Below are 27,927 nucleotides of genomic sequence, written 5' to 3' on the forward strand. Positions count from 1 at the left end.
ACTTTAGCAATGCGAGCCGCTGCTAAGCTCCCTTCCCCTACCCTTTTCTGACGGCTTTCATAGGCTCCCATAGGAGTCTATGGGAACGGCTGGCGTATTTCAGAAAATCGCCCATCTGAACAAATGCATTGGAATCCAATGCTTGAGATGGTCGCAATTTTCGGCCAGCGTTTTAGCATTTAAAATAGCCACGATTAAAAAAAACACTCATGTGAAAGAGGCCTGATAGTGATAAAACCCTGCAGCAAGTGGTCTTCTGTAATGTGAGCTTGTTGGCTCTAGTACACTTCCTGGTATCAGCCAATAAACTAAGCCCACCAAATAATCTTCTACTGGAACAGTTTTTTCCTGCATCCATTAGTCAGATCCACAGAAATCCATCTTTTAAGACAATGCATTTCACTTATTAAATATCATCCTTAATTACAGTTAATCCACACTGTGCAAGAGCAAAGAATAGCATGCAAAGTAATCTTGCATTCACGAATACGGTAGCACTGCAAGACTCCAACACTGCAGCTTTTGGCTGTACCCTGCACACATGTAAAGGGCGTTGTGTTGCATTTTCAAAGAAATTAGGATGACTATGTTGTTTATAATATTTTGCAACATTTAAGTTCTGTGTCCTCCATGTGCTGAAAGAAGGTTACCTGGGGACCAGGAAGCAGCCCGGGGAGGCGCACAGACTTTGGCCGATTTTTATTTTTTTTGACTATTGTGGGAGGAGAGCTCGGTAGAGTGCAGGTGGGCGGCAGTCAAAGGCGGAAACCAGTGGATAAAGTCCAAGAGTAGGCGTGACCTGCGTTTATTTCAGTCCAGAATAGTTAACACAAATGCAGCCTTAGCTTCAGGCACAAAAAATAGCAGTCCAGCAATAACAATAGGCAGTCCCTGCCTGACCAGGTCACGCTACACAGGTGCATCACACAGCAGGGTTTCCAGCTCTAGCTGGTATCACAGGCTGCCAGGGTCCAGCAGCCATCTCATTCCCCCCTGTGTCCGTGCACACTGCTATTTATATCTACCCCCTAGCTTGGCTCAGCCTCAGCAGCTGTGCTGATTGACCTCGCCTATAACCTGGAGTGGAGGAAGTGGAATGGATGGCCCCACTACCAACCTGACATCCATTCCAAAAAAACCCGCCCAGATACTTTTGAAGAATAAACCTCCAGCAAGTACTTGCTGGAGATTACATTGCACTCCTGGCTTTTCATGTCTCAAACAGCGGGACATGCACTTCCTCCAGCCCTACTAGGTATAATAGCAGAACCTAGGGGCGATGTAGCGACCATCCACTATCACGCCCCTCAGTACCTCACACTATTTATACTCCACGTTATTGATGGAGATTGGGCAAGTCCTATCTGTTCTCGTGTGTGGTATTAACGTGAGAGAATCCCGATAGTGAAAACGAAACCATTGAAAGCAATAGTTTCAATTCATCTAGTTTTGTGGCTGTGATTTTCGGCACAAGTACACACCTATGTGTTTAAGCCCTTACTCCGGCTGTCAGGAGACCGGAGCGAGAACCAGCAGATAAACAGCCGGAATGTTTGACATAGATGGAGTCACTGGCAGTATCAGGTAGCCCAGGTCAAGACTCTGCCAACCAGGACCCCCAGCCAGCTGTCGCTGACGCCTTGACTTCCAGCTTGCATTCTCTTTCACACATATAAGACGAAACAAAAGAAGCAAATTAATGCATGAAAAGCATTTCTAGGAAGCGTACGATCTGAGGATAAGGCCCCATGGCTTCCCTTACTGTACACGACTTAATTACATCTGCTCCGTCCAACTTACTGTCAAATGGCAGAGGATTTCCATAGCTTATAGACTTCACCGGGGAAGTGCTGAGAAGATGCGATAAATTCAGAAAATGTCTTTCATTAAACTGAGAAGAAATTTTAAAAGACAATCTGCATTTTCCTGCCTTGGGATATAGAAGGAGCAGCGTGCAGCTCGCGCTCTGCTATTGTTAGGAAGTGATACAGTAAATTCATTGTTACACTTTCTAGCATTCTAAAAAAGGAACGCAGTAAGAGACTGTGTGGTGGAAATTCCATCATATGCCACATGTTTGTGCTCTCATTAACACTATATACAATGTGCATACACTAGATGAGAGCTACCCTAGTTCTCTGTTACCTTCAGGCACATGTAGGGGGGTGGGGGTGGAAATGTACTATCCTACCAAAAGTATTTTGACACCTCTATATGTACAATAGATTGTCTCTTTTTAGCAGATCTTATGTGCTAAACCATGCTACATAAGATGCAGATGCTTAGAGGTGTCAGCCATAGTATGTGATGGGAACTGCATGCTATTGTCTATATGGGTTATGCCATTGTATAGAATCTGTCCATCACAAAGCACGATACATTGGCCTGTCTACAATGGTGCAAGGTGCGTTATCATTGGGCAGTTGAGCAATGGAAGAACATTCTATGGAGTGATGAATCGTGATGCTCCATCTTCATATCAGATGGGGGTATCTGGGTGTGGAGGATCCCTAGGGAACGCCTTTTGCCTGAGTGTGTTGTGCCAACAGTTAAGTACCTGGAGGTTCCTTTTTAGTCTGGAAATGTTTTATGTTGCATGGTCTCATTCCGTTGGTTGTAGTGACAAAAACCATGAACAAAGAGGTGTGCCTTGTCATTCTAGCCAATCACGTGTTGCTGACAATGTTGCAATACTCTGGAAATGGTAAGCAGTACTTCCAACAAGACAATGCCCCTTGTCACAAATCCAACACTGCTTTACCTTAGTTAGAAGAGATGAATGTCCCACGATTGAACTGGCCTGAACACTACTGAACATTTTTGGCACAAATGGGAGTGTCGGGTCTGGAAGTATAAACATCCTCCATCTTCTTTGAGAGAACTCATCAGACGATTGCAGGATGAATGGAGGGAACTGACAGCTGAAGTGTATCAGATGTCAGTAGAAAGTGCCATGGAGAGTATGTGATGTCATTAGGGCCGAAAGAGCTCCACTTAAAATTAAAATATGTCAATAAATATTACTTTTGATTCTTGCTCAGGTCTCCAATTACTTTTGGTAGGATGGTGGAATTACACTAATGTCAGCCTGAGTGGTTGGGGACTAGTGTGTGACTTTTATGCAGCTGACTTGCTGTGAAAATGTAATGTATAATATATTGTAGTTCAAGTACATAAAGTTTATTATGTAAAATTGACAGATTAAATGTGTTGTCCCATTATAGACAGTTATGGCACATTCACAGGACATGCTATAGCCATAAGTATCTGATATATGATAAAGTTTACTATACATAGGCACTTAGTATACAAATTTTGGATTTCAGTCCTTAGAAATGCTGCTCTTACAATAACTAGAAAATACTATCCGAGACTTGCCGTGACAAGACAACCTAATCGCGGTCTTGATAAAAAAAGAAAACTAGCTAATAAGAATAGGGACTGCCCGTTCAGTGCTTTACCATATCGCTGACCTGGAAATTGTTATTAGCATTAATTACCACTACACAGATAAGCCCAAGGAACATGACTAGCAGCATGCAGCGGAATGCAACACAGATTCCATTCCCAAATAATTAATTTTCAGTAATGCTATTACATGGGCTGCCTTGGGTGATGAATTTTAATGGCGAGAAACCCTATGAGTACAAACAATGGTTTTCAAGAATTAATTATGTTAAGAGGCTAACAACAATGTACTGTGTGCAGGGAACAAAATTGTGTCTGTGTGTATATATATATATATATATCAGAGGGAATGATGAGCCAATGTGCCTGGATATACATTGAAGTGACAGGAGCCCTTTCGTCCTAACTGACAGAGGTACCTGGAGTCTTAAAGAGCCACTTCAGCTAAAACATATATTTCCATCCCTCACCTGATGCCCCTAATATCTTTTGCCCCTAATTGTGATCACATATTTCAAGCATTTTCCTATACTGAGGAAGGAGTTTGAGTCTTCCATTTATATCCCTGGGAAATAAGGAAAATCAGTACCCTCATATGAGTGATTTACCTAATGGGTGCTTATTTTTCTCAGGCATCCTGCAATTTGGATTTTTAACTTTTAGTAAGTGAATTTAAATTTATGGGCTTCTGCCCACTAACGTTTTTTTTTTTTGTACGCTGCGATATCGCTGCGTTTTTTTCAATGGGACTTTCTAATGTTAAAATCTCATTCGTTCAAAAATCGCAACAGCACAAACTTGCGATTTTTGTGCGATGCGATATTAGAAAGTCCCATTGAAAAAAAATGCAGCAATATCGCAGTGTTAAAAAAAAATGCTAGTGGGTAAAAGCCCTAAATCTAATAAAAATTATATATTTTAGGGAACTTGGTGTAGAGGTTTATGCCTTTGACATTTGCTTTCACTTTCAATCATTTGTGACCCCTGCTGAACCTCTAAGCCACTTTTTTCGAATCAGTTGATACCTCAGAGAGACAGTCTGAGAAAGATGGCAATTGAATGTCTTTGGACAGCTTAAAGGGGTTGTCCCGCGGCAGCAAGTGGGTCTATACACTTCTGTATGGCCATATTAATGCACTTTGTAATGTACATTGTGCATTAATTATGAGCCATACAGAAGTTATAAAAAGTTTTTCACTTACCTGCTCCGTTGCTAGCGTCCTCGTTTCCATGGAGCCGACTAATTTTCGCCGTCTAATGGCCAAATTAGCCGCACTTGCGCAGTCCCGGTCTTCTTCTTTTTTCAATGGGGCTGCTCGTGCTGGATGCCGTCTCCGTGTAGCTCCGCCCCGTCACGTGCCGATTCCAGCCAATCAGGAGGCTGGAATCGGCAATGGACCGCACAGAAGCCCTGCGGTCCACCGAGTGAGAAGATCCCCGCGGCCATCTTCATCAGGTAAGTAAGAAGTCACCGGAGCGCGGGGATTCAGGTAAGCGCTCTCCGGTGTTCTTTTTTAACCCCTGCATCGGGGTTGTCTCGCAGCGAACGGGGGGGGGGTTGAAAAAAAAAAAAACCGTTTCGGCGCGGGACAACCCCTTTAAGACATAAGTCACTCGCTATGTAGATGTATATAACTGCTTACTCGTGACTTTCTAGTTTCACCGAGAATCTAAATTATCGATTATTGATTGTCAGCAAAGAATCATAAACAATTAATCAGGAATGGGGAACACCATGGGCATGCAATCTAATACTTCCTGTAAGATGTTTGTCAGTTGCAGAAAACCCAACGCTGCCACTGCTAGTAAAACTCTCTAGAGATACCAGATTTCTACTTTCCAGCTTCATTACCATAGCAACAATTAGAAATCTTCATGGAGCAATGTGCTTGTATTCAGCTTCCAACATAAGCTGTGCCTTGAGGTTAAAAAAGATCATATAACAGTGACCTTATTCCGTTAACATGGTTTAACTAAGCCAGCAGGTGTGAAGAAGAAGGGATGTGGCACAGAGAAAAGAGAATTGGAAGGTAAATTAGGGGAAGCTATTTGAATACATTCATTTGATCTCCAATGAAAGGTGTTCTTCATACTGAAATCATAAGTAATCATCACCATTTTATATGAATCCATCCTGAGTTGTTTCTTACAACTCCAACCAACCAGACAGAGACATGGTGCAAAGTACCTAGGCTGATAAAATTCAGTACTGAGGCCCCCAAATGTCACTTACAGCTAAAAATATGCCCGATCCTATATTTAGCAGACCTTCTATTTATCTAGATCTTCTAATGTGGCCCATACACAAGGGATAAAAGTTGCTTCAAAGTTTGGCCATTTTTGGCAACCATCATAGGAAAAAAATGTTACTACGTTCGATGGCAAACTACTGTCTGCCAAAAATGTGATGGTCCAGGTTGGAAAATTTCTTACATATTTCCTTTTTCAGTAGGGAAGTGTGAGCCGAACATATTTAATCTGCAGATATTTCAGTGCTTGCAGACAGTAGGAGTCCTGCACGTAGTGTCCATGATGTAAAGAGAATGAATCCAATCTGAGTCCCATAGAAGCTGTAGGAACTATCTCTATGGTATGTACATCTATGTGAACTATTCATACTCTCTTCTAAGGAATAGGTCTAGGAAGTGCAAACAATGCAGATGAGCACCCAGACTAACTGATAGTTATGGTGATTCAGTCAAAGAAATACATATATAAAAGGCACCTATTGCAGTCTGAATGTGCTCTAGGAGGTACTTTCGATCAAAACTATCCATAGGAAAAGTCCATGAAAGTAAAGTAAGGGGGCAAGGTTTATTGCTGTTCAATGATAGCATCATGTTCTTTTTTTTGTAATGCTCCTGTCTTTTTAGGAGGGGGTAGGAATGGAGGAACACAGTTGATCAGGAAGAAGAGGCAAGAAGTTGTTGAGAGTGGTGCTTGGTGCAGGACAGAGGTTGAAGCTGGAGTCTCTCCAGGTGTACTGCAATGCTGCGGAGACAGTCCTTAGGATGGTTCCCTCTGGGAGAAAGAGATACAGCCATCGAGAAGCTTGCAGAGTATGCAGGGAGCCGTTAAGCTGCGGACAGAGGAAAAAGGGAGTCTTTCCTGCTTTGTCCTATGGGCAGTTTTCCTCTAATGAAGAGGAAAGTGAGTGCCGAATAGAAAAGTCAGTGCAAAGTGGTCCTTCCATCTCCTCCCCTCCTTCAATGCTGAACCTGTACCAGCAGGTCTGAAAGTGTTCTTCAGTGACCCGGGCATATAATTGTTACAGGTATCTCACATTAACGGACCTAAAGACTGTTCTGTAAGACAATTATCGTTAACTGCTGATCTGGGTCAACCGGACTAGGACTCTGATTAACATCCATTGATACGGACTCTTGAACCTTATTGACAGACTGAGCTACCCCAGATCACCAGGTCATAAATTACCGTTTTCCTGTTTTACAGTTAATAAAGTATCATTTGTCAGCAATAGCGACTCCTGCACCCTATGTCCTGCACCTGACATTGACCCGAAAAACTGGGAAAGCCCCGAACCCACTATCCCTTTTCAGTAGAACATTAAATCAGTACTGTACATTGTAATTTGAGGACATGAGTATCGTCTAATATTCCTAGATGAAAATTCTGCCTAATTTGATGGGAATTGATTTTGCTTATTATAATTTCGGATTATACAGTTGATTCGGTTTAGGAACTCTACTAGCCTTCTTCCTGCCAGGAGCTACGGCTACCACAGGCTGAGAAACAGCAGCATTTATCATGTAATGGTTTATTAGGTGTGACCGGACAATCAGAAAAGCTTAGGGTATCTGCAGGGTGTCTAGGCTTATCTGTAAGAAGTAATATATGGAAGAGATGAAAGGCATATCCGCTCTAATGCTTGCCGGGAGAAGTGGGGGAATTCATTTTACATATTAGAACTATTTAGCCTGCTAAGTTTTGTCTGTTAAGCAAGACCTTGGTGAGAGATCAATGCACCATGAAGGTCATAACGATTTAATAAGTATTCCGCTTGGGAAACTCGTAGGAAGCATTAGGCCTGTACTCGGAAGCGAATACAATTTTATCAAACTGAAAAACATAGTAAGACACTACTGTAGTTCCAACGACAAAAAAATAAGTATGTAGTAAAATTCGTCTTTGTCAATGTGTTGTCTGTGGATTGTGTTTCCACATTGTGTTCATACTGTGCCTATAATAGTATTTGACGTATACACTGGTAAAATATTTTGGCCTTTCCATTGAATTTATGGCTTGCACATGTACAACTATATGCCATACAGCAACAAGAGTTGCTCTTTGACTCCCACCTGCTGTAAAACACAAAAATATGCCGGACAATATAATTTTTTGCGGCATGCCATAAATAGAGTAGATGATTAAAAATACAGTTAAAAAAGGGTACAATACGCCGTCAAGTGCACCTCAGACGTATGCTGTCTATAGACATGTGGATACAACTTGTGTATGCTGTAAAGTGGAGGCTAGAGATGAGCGAGCACCCAAATGCTCAGGTCCATGTTATTCGAGTCGAGCTTTTCGTAAAATTCGAGAGCTCTACTCAAGTAACGAACCCCATTGACTACAATGGGAGACTCGAGCATTTTTGTATGTGGGATGCCGGGTGCCGAGCTTTTTTTTTTTTTCTAGGTTCGTCTGTCTCTCTCTCTGCGTCGCGGCGGGGAGGGGCCAAAACAGGCACGTCACAGCAGGAAGGAGACAAAAACTGGGGCGGGGTCGAACACGGCTTGATGCTCATTTGAGTAACGAGCACCATCGAGTATGCTAATACTCCAATGAGCATCAAGCTGGGCAGAGTATGTTCGCTCAACTCTAGTGGAGGCATATCTTTAGAGTCAAGTCGTCTAGCTGTTGGCATCAGAGCAGTATACCGAATAATTAGAAAGAGCTTCTTAAAGTTCAAAGCAAAGGACCAGTTTAGAAATTAATTAATTTTATGTTAGGGACTAATGTTGAGAGCAGTTCCTTATATATCGTTATTGTTCAGAATCTCTCCCTTTGTAAACCTGACTGATTGAAATGTCACCGGCAAAATATAGGAGTTGTCGCATTGCTTAATATCACACTTTCATTCCTAGAATTTCATGGCTCCCGTAGAGCAACGGCAGGTAATTTAGATATGTACTGTATCAATAGTGACGTTTACTAAAATAGGGAACGTTATTTTAGCACATAGATAAAGAAGGGAAAGGTTCTTTAGGAGGGCATGGAAAACAATGGCAAATAGAGATGAGCGAGCACCAAAATGCTCGGGTGCTCGTTACTCGGGACGAAATTTTCGCGATGCTCGAGGGTTCGTTTCGAGTAACGAACCCCATTGAAGTCAATGGGCGACCCGAGCATTTTTGTATATCGCCGATGCTCGCTAAGGTTTCCATTTGTGAAAATCTGGGCAATTCAAGAAAGTGATGGGAACGACACAGCAACGGATAGGGCAGGCGAGGGGCTACATGTTGGGCTGCATCTCAAGTTCCCAGGTCCCACTATTAAGCCACAATAGCGGCAAGAGTGCCCCCCCCAACAACTTTTACTTCTGAAAAGCCCTCATTAGCAATGCATACCTTAGCTAAGCACCACACTACCTCCAACAAAGCACAATCATTGCCTGCATGACACTCTGCTGCCACTTCTCCTGGGTTACATGCTGCCCCCCCCCCCTCACACGACCCAGTGTCCACAGCGCACACCAAACTGTCCCTGCGCAGCCTTCAGCTGCACTCATGCCACACGCTGGCCTCATAGCCACACCACCCTCATGTCTTTTTATAAGTGCGTCTGCCATGAGGAGGAACCGCAGGCACACACTGCAGAGGGTTGGCACGGCTAGGCAGCGACCCTCTTTAAAAGGGGCGGGGCGATAGCCCACAATGCTGTACAGAAGCAATGAGAAATATAATCCTGTGCCACCGCCATCAGGAGCTGCACACGTGGGCATAGCAATGGGGAACCTATGTGCCACACACTATTCATTCTGTCAAGGTGTCTGCATGCCCCAGGCAGACCGCGTTTTTTTATAAATAGTCACAGGCAGGTACAACTCCGCAATGGGAATCCCGTGTGCACCCACAGCATGGGTGGCTCCCTGGAACCCACCGGCTGTACATAAATGTATCCCATTGCAGTGCCCATTACAGCTGAGGTAACGTCCGATTAAATGCAGGTGGGCTTCGGCCTACACTGCATGCCCCAGTCAGACTGGGGTTCTTTAGAAGTCGACACATGCAGTTACAACTCCGTGTGGATCGACAGCATGGGTGGGTGCCAGGAAGCCACCGGCGGTACATAAATATATCCCATTGCATTGCCCATCACAGCTGAGGTAATGTCATGTTTAATGCAGGTGGGCTTCGGCCCACACTGCATGCCCCAGTCAGACTGGGGTTCTTTAGAAGTGGACACATGCAGTTACAACTCCGTGTGGACCGACAGCATCGGTGGGTGCCAGGAAGCCACCGGCGGTACATAAATATATCCCATTGCATTCCCCTCACAGCTGAGGTAATGTCATGTTTAATGCAGGTGGGCTTCGGCCCACACTACATGCCCCAGTCAGACTGGGGTTCTTTAGAAGTGGATACATGCAGTTACAACTCCGTGTGGACCGACAGCATGGGTGGCTCCCAGGAACCCACCGGCTGTACATAAATGTATCCCATTGCAGTGCCCATCACAGCTGATGTAACGTCAGCTTTAATGCAGGTGGGCAAAAAATTAATTGGATTACACTGTAGGCGAGGGCCCCAAAAAATTGGTGTACCAACAGTACTAATGTACGTCAGAAAAATTGCCCATGCCCAACCAAGAGGGCAGGTGAAACCCATTAATCGCTTTGGTTAATGTGGCTTAATTTGTAACTAGGCCTGGAGGCAGCCCAGTTAAAATAAAAATTGGCTCAGGTGCAAGTTTCAACGCTTTAATGAGCATTGAAACGTATAAAAATTGTTTACAAAAATTATATGACTGAGCCTTGTGGGCCTAAGAAAAATTGCCCGTTCGGCGTGATTACGTGACGTTTCAGGAGGAGGAGCAGGAGGAGGAGGATGAATATTATACACAGATTGATGAAGCTAAAAGGTCCACGTTTTTGATGGTGATAGAGAACAATGCTTCCATCCGCGGGTGCAGCCTACGTATTGTTTAGGTATCGCTGCTGTCCGCTGGTGGAGAAGAGAAGTCTGGGGAAATCCAGGCTTTGTTCATCTTGATGAGTGTAAGCCTGTCGGCACTGTCGGTTGACAGGCGGGTACGCTTATCTGTGATGATTCCCCCAGCCGCACTAAACACCCTCTCTGACAAGACGCTAGCCACAGGACAAGCAAGCACCTCCAGGGCATACAGCGCGAGTTCAGGCCACGTGTCCAGCTTCGACACCCAGTAGTTGTAGGGGGCAGAGGCGTCACGGAGGACGATCGTGCGATCGGCTACGTACTCCCTCACCATCCTTTTACAGTTCTCCCGCCGACTCAGCCTTGACTGGGGAGCGGTGACACAGTCTTGCTGGGGAGCCAGAAAGCTGTCAAAGGCCTTAGAGAGTGTTCCCCTGCCTGTGCTGTACATGCTGCCTGATTTCTGCGCCTCCCCTGCTACCTGGCCCTCAGAACTGCGCCTTCGGCCACTAGCGCTGTCGGATGGGAATTTTACCATCAGCTTGTCCGCCAGGGTCCTGTGGTATAGCATAACTCTCGAACCCCTTTCTTCTTCAGGTATCAGAGTGGAAAGGTTCTCCTTATACCGTGGGTCGAGCAGTGTGTACACCCAGTAATCCGTAGTGGCCAGAATGCGTGTAACGCGAGGGTCACGAGAAAGGCATCCTAACATGAAGTCAGCCATGTGTGCCAGGGTACCTGTACGCAACACATGGCTGTCCTCACTAGGAAGATCACTTTCAGGATTCTCCTCCTCCTCAGGCCATACACGCTGAAAGGATGACAGGCAAGCAGCATGGGTACCCTCAGCAGTGGGCCAAGCTGTCTCTTCCCCCTCCTCCTCCTCCTCCTCAACGCGCTGAGATATAGACAGGAGGGTGCTCTGACTATCCAGCGACATACTGTCTTCCCCCGCCTCTGTTTCCGTGCGCAAAGCGTCTGCCTTTATGCTTTGCAGGGAACTTCTCAAGAGGCATAGCAGAGGAATGGTGACGCTAATGATTGCAGCATCGCCGCTCACCATCTGGGTAGACTCCTCAAAGTTTCCAAGGACCTGGCAGATGTCTGCCAACCAGGCCCACTCTTCTGTAAAGAATTGAGGAGGCTGTCTCCCACTGCGCCGCCCATGTTGGAGTTGGTATTCCACTATAGCTCTATGCTGCTCATAGAGCCTGGCCAACATGTGGAGCGTAGAGTTCCACCGTGTGGGCACGTCGCACAGCAGTCGGTGCACTGGCAGATGAAACCGATGTTGCAGGGTGCGCAGGGTGGCAGCGTCCGTGTGGGACTTGCGGAAATGTGCGCAGAGCCGGCGCACCTTTACGAGCAGGTCTGACAAGCGTGGGTAGCTTTTCAGAAAGCGCTGAACCAACAAATTAAAGACGTGGGCCAGGCATGGCACGTGCGTGAGGCTGCCGAGCTGCAGAGCCGCCACCAGGTTACGGCCGTTGTCACACACGACCATGCCCGGTTGGAGGCTCAGCGGCGCAAGCCAGCGGTCGGTCTGCTCTGTCAGACCCTGCAGCAGTTCGTGGGCCATGTACCTCTTCTCTCCTAAGCTGAGTAGTTTCAGCACGGCCTGCTGACGCTTGCCCACCGCAGTGCTGCCACGACGCGCGACACCGACTGCTGGCGACGTGCTGCTGCTGACACATCTTGATTGGGAGACAGAGGTTGCGTAGGAGGAGGAGGAGGGTGATTTAGTGGAGGAAGCATACACCGCCGCAGATACCAGCACCGAGCTGGGGCCCGCAATTCTGGGGGTGGGTAGGACGTGAGCGGTCCCAGGCTCTGACTCTGTCCCAGCCTCCACTAAATTCACCCAATGTGCCGTCAGGGAGATATAGTGGCCCTGCCCGCCTGTGCTTGTCCACGTGTCCGTTGTTAAGTGGACCTTGCCAGTAACCGCGTTGGTGAGGGCGCGTACAATGTTGCGGGAGACGTGGTCGTGCAGGGCTCGGACGGCACATCGGGAAAAGTAGTGGCGACTAGGAACTGAGTAGCGCGGGGCCGCGGCCACCATCATACCTTTGAAAGCCTCCGTTTCCACAAGCCTATACGGCAGCATCTCCAGGCTGATAAATTTGGCTATGTGCACATTTAACGCTTGAGCGTGCGGGTGCGTGGCGGCGTACTTGCGCTCCAACACTTGCGCTAGCGACGGCTGGATGGTGCGCTGAGAGACATTGGTGGATGGGGCCGAGCACAGCGGAGGTGAGGGTGTGGGTGCAGGCCAGGAGACGGTAATGCCTGTGTCCTGAGAGGGGGGTTGGATCTCAGTGGCAGGTTGGGGCACAGGGGGAGAGGCAGCGGTGCAAACCGGAGGCGGTAAACGGCCTTCGTCCCACCTTGTGGGGTGCTTGGCCATCATATGTCTGCGCATGCTGGTGGTGGTGAGGCTAGTGGTGGTGGCTCCCTGGCTGATCTTGGCGCGACAAAGGTTGCACACCACTGTTCGTCGGTCGTCTGCACTCTCAGTGAAAAACTGCCAGACCTTTGAGCACCTCGGCCTCTGCAGGGTGGCATCGCACGAGGGGGCGCTTTGGGAAACAGTTGGTGGATTATTCGGTCTGGCCCTGCCTCTACCCCTGGCCACCGCACTGCCTCTTCCAACCTGCCCTGCTGCTGCACTTGCCTCCCCCACTGAAGACCTGTCCTCAGTAGGCGTAGCAAACCAGGTGGGGTCAGTCACCTCATCGTCCTGCTGCTCTTCCTCCGAATCCTCTGTGCGCTCCTCCCTTGGACTTACTCCAATTACTACTACCTGAGTGATAGACAACTGTGTCTCATCGTCATCGTCCTCCTCACCCACTGAAAGCTCTTGAGACAGTTGCCGGAAGTCCCCAGCCTCATCCCCCGGACCCCGGGAACTTTCCAAGGGTTGGGCATCGGTCACGACAAACTCCTCCAGTGGGAGAGGATTCGGAACCATTGCTGCCCATTCTGGGCAGGGGCCCGAGAACAGTTCCTGGGAGTCTGCCTGCTCCTCAGAATGTGTCATTGTAATGGAGTGAGGAGGCTGGGAGGAAGGAGGAGCAGCAGCCAGAGGATTCAGAGTTGCAGCAGTGGACGGCGCAGAATTCTGGGTGGTCGATAGATTGCTGGATGCACTTTCTGCCATCCACGACAGGACCTGCTCACACTGCTCATTTTCTAATAAAGGTCTACCGCGTGGACCCATTAATTGTGAGATGAATGTGGGGACGCCAGAAACGTGCCTCTCTCCTAATCCCACAGCAGTCGGCTGCGATACACCTGGATCAGGAGCTCGGCCTGTGCCCACACCCTGACTTGGGCCTCCGCGTCCTCGCCCGCGTCCACGTCCTCTAGGCCTACCCCTACCCCTCAGCATGGTGTGTTACCAGTAGTGCAGAAACAGAACGCTGTAATTAAATGTGCCGCTTATTGGCCTGTGGTTGGAGGCTGACTTCCCTTACGGAACGCACAGCAGATCCAGGAAACAATTTTGCGCAAGCCTGCTAGAACGCTTAGCTGCGTATTAATTAGGACTACTACCCCCAGCAGATTGATACTGTAGGCAGCGTATAATATTATGTATACTGTTTCCCTCTGGCGGGATAACGGCGCTGATGTAACAGAGACAGCAGATCCAGGAAACAATTTTGCGCAAGCCTGCTGTAACGCTTAGCTGCGTATTAATTAGGACTACTACCCCCAGCAGATAGATACTGTAGGCAGCATATAATATTATGTATACTGTTTCCCTCTGGCGGGATGACGGCGCTTATGTAACAGAGACAGCAGATCCAGGAAACAATTTTGCGCAAGCCTGCTGTAACGCTTAGCTGCGTATTAATTAGGACTACTACCCCCAGCAGATAGATACTGTAGGCAGCGTATAATATTATGTATACTGTTTCCCTCTGGCGGGATGACGGCGCTGATGTAACAGAGACAGCAGATCCAGGAAACAATTTTGCGCAAGCCTGCTGTAACGCTTAGCTGCGTATTAATTAGGACTACTACCCCCAGCAGATAGATACTGTAGGCAGCGTATAATATTATGTATACTGTTTCCCTCTGGCGGGATGACGGCGCTGATGTAACAGAGACAGCAGATCCAGGAAACAATTTTGCGCAAGCCTGCTGTAACGCTTAGCTGCGTATTAATTAGGACTACTACCCCCAGCAGATAGATACTGTAGGCAGTGTATAATATTATGTATACTGTTTCCCTCTGGCGGGATGACGGCGCTGATGTAACAGAGACAGCAGATCCAGGAAACAATTTTGCGCAAGCCTGCTGTAACGCTTAGCTGCGTATTAATTAGGACTACTACCCCCAGCAGATAGATACTGTAGGCAGCGTATAATATTATGTATACTGTTTCCCTCTGGCGGGATGACGGCGCTGATGTAACAGAGACAGCAGATCCAGGAAACGATTTTGCGCAAGCCTGCTGTAACGCTTAGCTGCGTATTAATTAGGACTACTACCCCCAGCAGATAGATACTGTAGGCAGCGTATAATATTATGTATACTGTTTCCCTCTGGCGGGATGACGGCGCTGATGTAACAGAGACAGCAGATCCAGGAAACAATTTTGCGCAAGCCTGCTGTAACGCTTAGCTGCATATTAATTAGGACTACTACTCCCGGCAGATAGATACTGTAGGCAGCGTATACTATTATGTATACTGTTTCCCTCTGGCGGGATGACGGCGCTGATGTAACAGACAGCAGATCCAGGAAACAATTTTGCGCAAGCCTGCTGTAACGCTTAGCTGCGTATTAATTAGGACTACTACCCCCAGCAGATAGATACTGTAGGCAGCGTATAATATTATGTATACTGTTTCCCTCTGGCAGGATGACGGCGATCATGTAACAGAGACAGCAGATCCAGGAAACAATTTTGCGCAAGCCTGCTGTAACGCTTAGCTGCGTATTAATTAGGACTACTACCCCCAGCAGACACGCAGTAAACTGAAGACGGTCACAGGCAGCCCAAATATAGTATTTTTCCCTAATTTTTTGGAAAAAGCCCACTGCCTATATAGCCTGAATATCTCTTTCCCTGCCTCACCAGTACTGGCCCTATACTCTGTACAATGACTGCAGACTGAGGACGCAATGCTCTGCATGGCCGATATACAAAAAAAAAAAAAAAAAAAGTGCAACACTGCAAAAAGCAGCCTCAACAGTACTGCACACGGTCAGATGTGGCCCTAAGAAGGACCGTTGGGGTTCTTGAAGCCAGAAATCACTCCTAACGCTCTCCCTATAGCAGCTCCGGCATCAGCAGCACTTTCCCTGATCTCTGTCAGAATGCATCTGAGGCGAGCCGCGGGAGGGGCCGATTTTTATACTCGGGTGACACCTGATCTCGCCAGCCACTCACTGCAGGGGGGTGGTATAGGGCTTGAACGTCGCAGGGGGAAGTTGTAATGCCTTCCCTGTCTTTCTATTGGCCAGAAAAGCGCGCTAACGTCTCAGAGATGAAAGTGAAAGTAACTCGAACATCGCGTGGTACTCGTCACGAGTAACGAGCATCTCGAACACGCTAATACTCGAACGAGTATCAAGCTCGGACGAGTACGTTCGCTCATCTCTAATGGCAAACGAAGGCAAACTTTTATTTGCAGCACATGAAAAACTATACTGTACAAATATAAATGTCTACACTTGTCAACATTGTTTCATAAAGAGTTCCCCTATAATAGGACTGATGGCCACAAGAATTAGCATATGTACCGCTGTGTCACTACAAGATGGTAACAAAGAATGTTACTATGTCAGCAGCACTTCCTCTATCCATATATATGGCGAGGCAATATCAATGCATGGCTTGAGAAAGACCCTTAAGGGCTGAAATGTCGGCGTGTGCATTATGGAGGAATACAGAGGAATTTTGCTGTTTTTTCACACCCCCTATGCTGCCAGGTAGGTTTTCTGTTTACAAGATAGTAATGGTTATTAGACAAACCTAGTCTCTCGGTGGACCCCCTGATATAGGGCTGATGGTCTTCATAGGGTGGTTGCTCTGAACACTTCCTCTACGGGGTCCCACTGTGCTCTAGCACATTGTAGGGAGGCTCTTGCCCACCCCTGCCTGGCGACACTCACTGCAAGCATCCTGAGCCATGGAAGCCCCAGACAAACTACCATACAACTAGCTGATCAAGCAGACTTTTATCATCACAGAACCCAGCTTTGTACTTGCCCCAGAGATCGTTCACATCCTGGCCATCTTTAGTTCTGTTTATCTACAGGGTTATTCAAAAAGGAGCAGACTTGGGGATTTAATTACAAATAAACTATATAAGACAAGTACACAATCCTCACATCATGTGAGCGGACATACAAATGTTCTATTAATGCTAATGGATGTGGAATGCCGCAGATCCTCTGCCCGGGTGACGATCGCGGATTCCACAATCCAAATCCACATCAAGGTGATGTTTTTACTGGTGATGCAGCGTCTAACAACCAATGTGGGTAATAGCAGTACTACTGATGCTCAACTGGAAAAACAAGACAGTAGTACCAACATCACAGGTATGGGGGCTTTGAAAATTGGAATGGTAGTGACACTTGTCTCTTTAGGAGCTCTTTCACTCCATAATTGTCTTTGTAAGAAACTAGTGACGGATAATATTCTATAGATGTCCATACATGCTATATCACTGTACCCATTACTAGCTAGCCTGTACAAAATAGCAACCTGGAGCAATATAGCCATATAGGAAGTCAACAACCAGAATATAAACTATATTCTTCATAGGCTGGTCCATACATTAATCAATACCTTTGATATTAGCAAACAGTCAAAGATACATTTGAGACACTGACTCTAACAAAAACTAATTATTAGTTCTGAAACCCCCTAAAATATGAATGCAAAGTAAGAAAAAAAAATTAGGATTAAGACGATAACTAATACATATAAAGCAAGTCCTTATATATAAAAGTCAGAAAAAGGTATAGGAAGCTGTATATCACTTTATGTGCTGAAGACATGACCGTCTACGGTACTGATGCATCTGGTCTCCACCGGAACTAGGGGTGGAGAAATGGGTTGGCCTGGCTCAGTGACAGGGAAGGGGCAGGTGTTGCCCTCAGCAGTGGATTGGCTGCTCCCTACACACCATGTCAGGTCCCGAAAGCTTCAAGTTGCTCTGGTGCTTGCTTGTGCTGGCCGGCTATGGCGAGGACCCGACTGAAGGACCCGACTGACAGACAGCTGCAAGCTGCTGTGGCGCTTCTGCTGGGTGGCTATACCAAAGACCCGACTTGCAGCTGTTCTCCACTCTGGCGCTGTGGATGGCCAGCTATGCGAAGGACCACATTGACACAGTTGGTGGCTCTGCCAAAGACCAGACTGACAGGTGGCACTCCGCTCCACTGCTGTGCTGTTCGCTTATGCCAGAGACTGGAGTTCTAGCTGTTCTTGGACACATGCTGTGGTGCTGGGCTGGGCGCCTCTGCCCAGGACTGACAGCAGTTGCTATTGTTGTTCCCCTGTTTGGGACGCTAGTCCCGGCAACCATCCAATATCTTTGCAGCGGTAATCCTTGTGGGTGCTATGGGCCAGTCAATCAGAAGTTGGGGACATACACTTTGCTTCCACCCATTTTGGTGCTTAGCCAATCCCAAGTTGTGGGCATAGATGTAGGCGTGCAGTTTGTCTCCACCCATTCTGCTGGTGGAGACAAGATGCACCAGTACCACCATCTACAAGGTCCTCCAAATTACAGACACTATGGCTACAATAAAATGTAGCTACCCTCATCTGGTGCCCAAAGTAGCGGCTCATTTTGGCACAGATAGAGAGCAGTTTAGTACATGTAGTACAGGTAGAATGTAGTACAAAACATGTAGTACTGTACTGCAGACAGGTGCTACTACCGGTAGACAACTATGCACTTTAGTACTACAGCTAACTGTTCACTTGGGTCAATTGCAAGTAGTTGCTTACTGCCTCTTTCTTTTAGTTAATTGCATGTACCACATATTGGTAAATACGGTTGAATGTTGTTTCAAGTTATCGTGAAACAAAAACGTCCATTGCAACTTAAAAAAACAGTATGGAACTTTTACTGTTCCAAATATACCAGAATTCTGTCTCAATGTCCCCTTTTAAGGAAATACTACATATACAACAATTCTCTATATAATACAGTGCAATCACTGAGAATGCTTCTTTGTAGGAGGAATGTTCTGATAATAACCTGCAGGGAATTCCAGATTCCTTGAGCTTATGCTGCAGAAAAGGAAGCAGATGTAGGCTTTGTATGCCATAATAGTCTATATGTACAGTCCACTACTGGAGAAGGTTCCCAATTCATGGTGCATCTGATTAACTAGTCTGTAGTACAGCATGGTGATACATGTATAGTCTGTATATGAAACGACATCAACTGCAGCTTGTAAACCCAGCCATCAGAAGAATAGGATATGTGGTGCTGGAGCGGGATGGGGGGGGGGGGGGGGTCCAAGACGGTGATTAAAGGTTATTTTATTATTTTTCATAGTTTCTTGCAGTTAAGAAAAATAAATCAACTTGGTAAACCCCTTTAACAAGCATCGAACATAGTCTACTCTGTCTGTGCCACCTATATCTGTCCCTGGCATATCACCTAATTCTGGCTCTGTAAAAAGTATTCCCTCATTTTGAAAAAGTTGGGCTACTCGTGTCTTAGCTTATTTTGGCATCTCACAGTAGGCCAGGGTTTAGAACAATAGTGGCCCAGACCTTTCAAATCTATGGCAAGGCAATTATCCCAGCAGAACAGCCTGGAAGCCTAACATCAAGATCTTGACCCATCTCTGACAAGTTAAAATCGTATGCAGGGGCGTAACTATAGTGGGTGCAGGGGATGCGGTTGCACCCGTGACCAGGACCTTTAGGGGGCCCATAAGGCCTCTCTTCTCCATGTAGGGAGCCCAATACTATTAATAAAACATTATAATTAGGGGCCCTGCTACACATTTTGCATTGGGGCCCAGGAGCTTTAAGTTACGCCTCTGATCGTATGTGTATCTTTCAACATTGTCTGACACATTATTACAATTATCAGTTTTCAGTAATCGGTCCTTAAAGAGAATCTGTCACCATCTTTTTGCAGTCCTCACTGGGAGCACCATGAGTTAGTGCTTGTCAGACTGATTGCAGTGATATGTCTGCTGTGTAGATCTGTGCAGTAGTTTTGGAGAAATTGCAATTAATCTGTAGTAGCCAGACACAGAACTAGTCCTGGATATTCATGAGCTGTAGCCTAGCCACACCCACCCCGCCCTCCAGCCAATGATTGGCAGCTCTCTCTATATGCACAGTAATAGGCAGACAGCAGTCAATCAGTTGCTCGAGGGTGGGTGTAGCTAGCCTGCAGCTCATGAATATCCAGGACTACGATAAGTTGTCCTCAATGCATGTGCTGCTACTGAAAAAAGGCTAGTTTCTACAAAATAACTGCACAGATCCACCTAGCAGACATGTCACTGTAGTCAGTGTAATTGTCACTACCTTGTGCTGACCTGAGGATGACATGATTTTGGGGTTGCATAGCGGAACGAGCACTTCCGCTTTCACTTTTTAGTACATAGCACTTATTGGAGCTATGTAGCCTGAAAAGGAGACTGCAGAAACTGTTAAAACTGCTTATACCTTCTCCTCCGAGTTCTCAGCTGTGTCTGACAGCTGAGGACCCAACTTGTTCCTGTTTGATTGCAGGAGCAGAGGCTTTAATCCCACACCATATTTTTACCATTGGCCGGGATTAAAGATCAGAAGCAAGCACAGTAAATGTATTCTGCTTGGTCCTTAAGGGGTTTAAAAAAAATACTATTAAAAGTCTCATATCCATTGGTCAAGTATTAGACAGAAAATATGTTGCTCATGTATCAAGCTTTCTCTTCCAGTAAAAGGGTGTAACCATGTCAGAAAATGCAGCATTTGAAATATGCAGTAGATTTAGATTTTTCAATCAAATACCATCAGCTCCATTAGTTTTCTTCTTTCAATTAAAGGCTCAGCTAGGCTGCTTTCACGTCTTTTTGGGGGGAAGGGGGAATGCTCCATTTTCCTGCTCCATTATAAGAGCAGGAAAGGGGAATCCCCTGGCTGAACAGGTCCATTTTTGACGGAACCAAACAGTGCTGAACCTACCAATTGACTATAATGGAGTCCGTTTGGTTTCCACTCAGCTGTCCGGCATTTTACCAAAAGAAAAAGTGCTGCATGCCGCGCCATTTTTTCCTGTATTTTTAGCCAGATCTGCGATGGAAACTCTGAACGAGCGCAGATGTGAACCCGGCCTTAGGCAGTCTCAATACTGCTAAATATTTATCATAAAATGATGCCAATTAAGTCTGCCAAGAAATAGAGCACATGTATGACAGGCCTGTCACAGAGCTTCCACACCAGTACAAATTGTTCGATAAGTATGAATGGCCATATTAAGCGTAAAAGATCTCTACTGGATGCAAGCATTTTAATTGGGACTGAGACGGAAAAGAAAATTCTACAAATTACACTTTTTTGATGAGTGCCAAGTTTATATTGTAAGGCACAAAATGATCCCTGAAAAGATTCTGATCAGCGAAAATATAATAGTGATGTAGTGTACAGAAGTTGAGGTTCAGAACTTGCTAGACGTTTCTGAATGATCTATTTGTCTTGTGCCTATGTGTTGTCAGTGTCTTCCATGTGAGTGAATATGATGTATATTGCGTAACTGAATGGGTTATGTCTGGAAATGTATCCTTTGTTTGTCATGTGACCTTGTTTTATATAGGTGATTGCAAGGTGCATGAGTGGAGTCTTTTCCATCAATCTTCAGCTTCTTCTGGCCTCTATGCTGAACACCAAGGGAAACCGCAAGCCTGTGGGAGTCTACCGTGCAGCGCTGAGTGCATTTTCTAAACCGTGAGTGTGTACAGGTCGAGAGTTCTGAGTAAGAAGAAGAGTGGCTGGGAACAGATCCCCGCAGATAACTAGCCTGTGGATTCATCTGCTCTTCCATGTTTTTCCTCCCTGTCGCACCACAATCCTCCTGCACCAGTAACCCGGTGGTGGCTGTAAACTGTTTCGGACTGTTTCCAATTTGTACAAGTTTATTTCTCAAGTAAACCGCTTTACCGACTGTCCCCGTTTCAGCCTTTTAAAACTAACCTCTGTGTGTGTGGACTCATTATTCCATCTTCTGGAATTCACCGCAAAGGATGGAACGGTGGCGTCACACACGACCAGAAACTAAGGTAAACCGCAGTTGGATTACCCCCTTTTAATAGCCTGCCCTCGGCCCCTTGGACGTGTCCCTGATTACTCCCCAGGTGGGAGACAGCAGAGCCCCATGACAAGGCCCAAACTTTGTCCTGCTGTCTCCTAGGCTGTGTCTCGCTCCACGGATGCTGGGCCAGTACACCATAGAAATCTAATAGAGATGAGCGAGCACCAAAATGCTCGAGTGCTCGTTACTGGAGTCGAACTTCCCGCGATGCTCGAGGGTTCGTTTCGAGTAACGAACCCCATTAAAGTCAATGGGCGACTCGAGCATTTTTGTATATCGCCGATGCTCGCTAAGGTTTTCATTTGTGAAAATCTGGGAAATTCACAAAAGTGATGGGAACGACACAGAAATGGATAGGGCAGGCGAGGGGCTACATGTTGGGCTGAATCTCAAGTTCCCAGGTCCCACTATTAAGCCACAATAGCGGCAAGAGCGCCCCCCCCCCCCCCCGCACTGTCAGCATAAAGATCGTTCTCCTCTGCCACAGCTGTAACAGCTGTGGCAGAGAAGAACGATATTAGCCCATTGAATTCAATGGAGCCGGCAATACAGCCGGCTCCATTGAAAGCAATGCGCTGTGGGCGATCGCGGGAAGAATTTTCGGGATGGGCTTAAATATATAAGCCCTTCCCTGCAATTCATCCAGAAATGTGTCAAAATAAAAAAATATATATATACTCACCCGGTCCCGGCAGCCGGAGTTCAGCGGCGGCCGGCGGCAGTTCTCTGAACTGCTCTCTGTAGTATTCAGCAGCCGGGGATTTAAAATCAGATTGGTCCCTGCGCTGAGCCAATGAGAGGCAGCAGTCACTCACCCATTCATGAATGGGTGTGTGAGTGAGATCTGCCTCTGATTGGTCAGGCTGTGACCAATTAGAGGCAGCTCATTCAGCAGGCGGGGATTTTAAAGCCCCGGCTGCTGAATAGTATAGAGAAGCAGTTCAGGAGAACTGCCGGCGGCCGCAGCTGAACTCCGGCTGCAGTGGAAAGGTGAGTATATATATATATTTTTTATTTTTACACATTTCAGGATGAATTGCAGGGAAGGGCTTATATATTTAACCCCTTCCCGACAATTCCTCCCGCGATCGCCCGCAGCGCATTGCTTTCAATGGAGCCGGCTGTATTGCCGGCTCCATTAAATTCAATGGGCTAACATCGTTCTTCTCTGCCACAGCTGTCACAGCTATGGCAGAGGAGAATGATCTTTATGCTGACATATTTTTATTTTTTTATTTTTACACATTTTAGGATGATTTTCAGGTAAGGGCTTATATTTTTAAGCCCTTCCCGAAAATTCATCCTGAGATCGCCGGCAGCCTATTGCTTTCAATGGAGCCGGCTGTATTGCCGGCTCCATTGAATTCAATGGTCAGTGCTCGTTTAATCAAGACGAGTACCGCGTGGTGCTCGTCTCGAGTAACGAGCATCTCGAGCACCCTAATACTCGGATGAGTATGCTCGCTCATCTCTAAAAACTAACCTTTTTTTAAAGATGGTTGAGTATTGTAACCTTTATTATATCAATATACTCATATACTCCCTATGATGGTCTGGGGTAGAGCATTCCAAAGAGCTGGAACAGCTTTGGAAAAGTCTTGGAGATGGAATTGTCAGGTCTGGCTATGATAGAACTTAGTCGACAATTATTAGCAGAATGAAGAGAACGGTTAGGATAGTTGGTCTGTCCTGCTGAACCTAGGATGCCTGGGAGGTGACTAGCTTTGAAACAAAATTTCATTATGTGATACTTTGTTGAGAGATATACATTATAAATGGGGCCACCCAGTGATTATGATGTGGATTGCAGTCCGTTGAGTATATTGCTAGCATGTTATGATATTCTATTGAATTTATAGCAGGCGAAATTGGAATCCTTGACAAAATTCATGGAGAAGTTAAGAATGTGTAAGGAGTTAAATGCCCTTGTGTATATGCATATGAATATTACTGTTTTACATTGTTTTATGATCCCGCCAGGACCTTCAAGAGACAGATCACATGACTGTTCACTCTAATTGTTTGGGACTATGAACTAACAAGACCTGAGTTGTACACTGATTAACTGAAATGCTGGGTATAAAAGAAAAGTCCTGTTCCTGGGCTTTGGTGTGACTCAGCAGTTTCAAGGGGATACAGGGAAGAGAGAGACTCAGCTAGTGGAAGATGCAGCAGAGCTGACCTGCAGCTGGACTTTCTGAGTACCAGAGATGGAAATAGCAAGTAAAGGATCCAGCATCCATAGCATCACAGCTTTATTGAGACATATTAAAATCCCAACAGGAACGACATATAATTGTGCAACAATCTGTTGTGTTTCAAGCTGTCACGGCAGCTTTTAGTCATGGGAGTCTCAATATAGCTGTGGTTTAATGCTGGATCATTTTCTTACTGTCTTCTGCAGTTGATTCTGGTTAAGTCTGTGCATCCTGCTGATGAGTTGGTTCATTTTCTCTGTACCAGGGTGGGAGAGCCTTGGGTGAGCTGCAGCAGAGCTGACCTGTAGCTGGACTTGTGTACCCGTGAGGGAGATCCTCAGGTGATCAGCTTAGCATTCCTGAACTGCACAGAAGAAACAGGAGATGGTAAGAATTAGCTGTACCTAATATGCTGTGGATTGGTCCGGACTGCATCTTTGGGGAACATGCTTCATCACCAGAGAAAGAGAGAACAAGGCCAATTTAGGTGCGACAACTGCTGTGGAAACTGAATTAATCAACTGAGGAAACATCCAGACAAGAACCTCGTTGATGCTTATTTGTGAGTAATATTGCACTGCAAGACCCCAAATTTCTTAGACATAGATGGACTATTTCTAAGTGAGACAGCCTATTCCTGCTCACAAATACGAAATCACTATACCCATCATCAGTTAAGTGTGTACCAGAGCTGGAAAGTATATTGATACTTGTCTCAAAGGGGTTCTCCAACTTTATTCAGTGGATTACTGTCCCTGGTCAAGGTGGACAATACAATTGCTTGTGATTACTACATGGTGTTCGAGACAATGAAAATATGTTGTTCTTCATCACACACAGTAAACACTGTAAAAATAGTTTTAAAAGTAATGCCAGAATTGCTACTTTTCTTTTGTTCGCCTCCTCAAAAATACAATAAAAAGCAATCAAAAAGTCACACGTAGCTCAAAATGGTTACAATAAAAACTACAACTCTTCCCGCAAAAAAGAAGCCCTCATATAGCTCCGTTGTTGGGAAAATTAAAATGCTATAAGTCTTAGGCTAGGTTCACATGACAGGTTCAGATTACGCATGCGGAAGGCCCGCAATGGATTTCAGCTATGATACTAGCCGGTGTCCCTGCGTATTGCGAGTAATTGTATTGCATATGTCTGCGAAGGCTCACTGGCAGCCATGCACAGTACTGCTATTTTTCTTGGTTTGTATTTCCCACACTGTCCTTTAGCGATGATGTGGGTAACCGCATCCCATATGCAACGTAATTGCGTATGGTTTGCAGGTATATCCACAATCATAGAGCTATGGTTGCGGATTCTGTGGTCAATTAGAGCATGCTGCAATTTTTCTTCTGAATACGCAATTCATACCCGCAGGTGGGAAGGAAAATTCAAAACTACATGTCTTTCAATTCCCACGCGGATGGCGATTGTGGAGTCCGTAATTCAAATCTGGTCGTTTGAGACTAGCCTTAGAATGTGGCGATGTAGATTTAGTTGTTTTTCTTTTAAAATGTGTTTTCATTGTACAAAAGTAGTAAAAAAATAAATAAAAAAATATCTATATAAACTTGTTATTGCAGTAATTGGGATCCAGATAAGAAAGTTATCATGTTATTGTTACTGAATAGTAAATGTCATAAAGATTTCCGGGGTGATTTCTAATCCCCCCCTCCCCCCCACCTTCCTCCAAAAAAATATAATAAAAATTATACAACACATCAAATGTACCCCAGAGTGGTGGCGATAAAAAATACAACTTGTCCCCCCCTCAAAAAAAACAATGAGTTCCAACTATGAGAAACACTTGCTCCGTAAGGCAAAAAATTGGCTCGTCACTAAGGGTTAATGTCTGTGGGCATTTATTTCTTTCCAAAGTCAACTCCAATTTTCAATCTTAACCAGAGAGTAGAAATTTGTCATACATTTGGCCTACCAGAGATAGGTGATAGTCAAGGTGATTTCTGTTCAGGTCAGTCACAATACAAAATGTTATCGGATGACCATGTGACCTGGTAGCAAAGTGTAAAACCACGTTAGTTGGTAGGTATGTACAAGTAGGAACAAATATGAGTCCTAGGACTAGTATTAAAGTGATGAACAAACACTAACTGTATAGAGGCCTCCAGTCAATGGAGACGATATTCTGTCAAAATGTAGCATTACTTATTGCAGATGAAACTATTAAATGAACACGACAAAAATAAAATAACACCAGGGCTAATAGTAAAATATGATAAATCCTACAAAATGCAAGATTTCTTCCTATAGAAGGCATTAGACCAAGCAGTAAGAACCAAGGCCTTCGAAAACTCAACCCAACATATAGTCATACGGCAAAAATATAGAGACTCGACATTCACTACACAGTGCTTAACCAGTACTATTAGTCAAAATCAATAGACTACGGTAAGAGCTATACCTTATAACCCCCCATTCACAAACCATACATTGACTACCCATGAACATTACTGGATGTATTAGAATCTGACCTCCTGGAATCCCACAATCCATGGATCACTCTGCTAGTGCTACAATATACAATGATGGCCTCTCATGCGTAGAAATATCACGTGACATTTCGGTGTATGTATGAACCTGGCCCACCGTGTTCTCTATGGCAATCAAAGGACGATATTGTAGCAAGAGAAAACATGACGCCTCCTCAACGTCTCATCATACACTTAGATTTCATTGTATCATATTAAATAGCAGATATGCCTATAAGACATCCAATAATCACTTGTAACATTTCTCTTAGATACCAATGCTAGGATAGCACTGAATACAATAGATAGAAATTGTTGCATATGTGGATTGCTACATTAATATCAATTCCCGGGGGATGTTGTGTCTTCCAGATGGAAATGAAGGTGAGGCCCAGCCTGATTACTACGATCGCTGCCATCATTACCCTTGAAATGATTATACCGCTGCTGATATGGATAGTAAATGGCTGCAAGGTTGATCTTTGTATGGAAATGCTCTTATTGCAGCAAGCTGTCAGAATATCCCAGCATCCTCCATCCGTCATTCTTGTACATGCCCACCACGCCGCTTCCCAATGATGACAATGACAACGCAGCCTTACACCCATAAGAAAAGATGATGAGCTACATTGGGACTCACCATGTTGAGGTCTGGCAGAGAGGAAGGCTGAGCTGTCTCAATCCCGAATCCATTTTGCTCCTGCTGCTGACTGTATAAGCCACACATCAGCAGCTGGGGCTGTGATGATGCTGAGGATGGCCGGATGGGTAGGCAGCCGCCCCTCCCTCCTTCTTCTAGGGAGGCAGACGGAGAATGAGCTCATGGAGCCTGGAACTGCAATCTCCCTCCCTCAGTTCCTATGGAAACTAGGAACTGCTATCACAATGGAGGATTGCTGCTGTGTAGGTGCTTCGAGTCTCATTCACAGCTCAAACGGCACGTTGTGATTGTGGCTCGGAGCTCTCCAATAACAAGTCATGTGCCTGCTCTGTTGTAATTGGGCACACATTGTTTCGGAGAAGAAGGAATCCCAAAATGAGGGTCTGCAAAAGAAAGAATTAAGTCACCTTCAGGTGACCGCTGCTACGTAGCAAACAGGTGACAAGTAAATAAGGAACATTCTAAGAACTCGCCGAAGAGTAATATGTAAATTCTAAGGTAAAATCATCAGTAGCAATTTATAACCCAGGAAATAGTTGTACGTCTGCCAATAAATCATTGTCACCCAGCTTTTCACAGACCCTGCATGTCATTTAAATCTGTATTGTTATGCAAGGTTAATTACTTTTCCATCTCTGTTGTTGCATTTTCAAGGTAAGTCTTGTAGTTTTGTTATTCTATTCAAGAACAAGGATGATCAAGAGTGAACGGAGCTCAATGTGCATTTCCGTAAAAACGTAGAAGAT

The 27,927-nt window shown here is 45.5% G+C and overlaps 1 protein-coding gene across 1 annotated transcript in view; it reads right to left on the minus strand.

Moving 5' to 3' along the window:
- JAKMIP2 (janus kinase and microtubule interacting protein 2) overlaps positions 1 to 27,315 on the minus strand; it is a 111,232-nt gene extending 83,917 nt beyond the window's left edge. Inside the window, exon 1 of the mRNA XM_066591266.1 lies at positions 27,161 to 27,315. The gene's annotated coding sequence lies outside the window, so the exon portion shown is untranslated. The remainder of the gene's footprint in view (positions 1 to 27,160) is intronic.
- Between the last annotated feature and the right edge of the window lie 612 nt (positions 27,316 to 27,927).

This window comes from Eleutherodactylus coqui, chromosome 2 (genome assembly GCF_035609145.1).
Source record: "Eleutherodactylus coqui strain aEleCoq1 chromosome 2, aEleCoq1.hap1, whole genome shotgun sequence".
NCBI classification, from domain to species: Eukaryota; Metazoa; Chordata; class Amphibia; order Anura; family Eleutherodactylidae; genus Eleutherodactylus; species Eleutherodactylus coqui.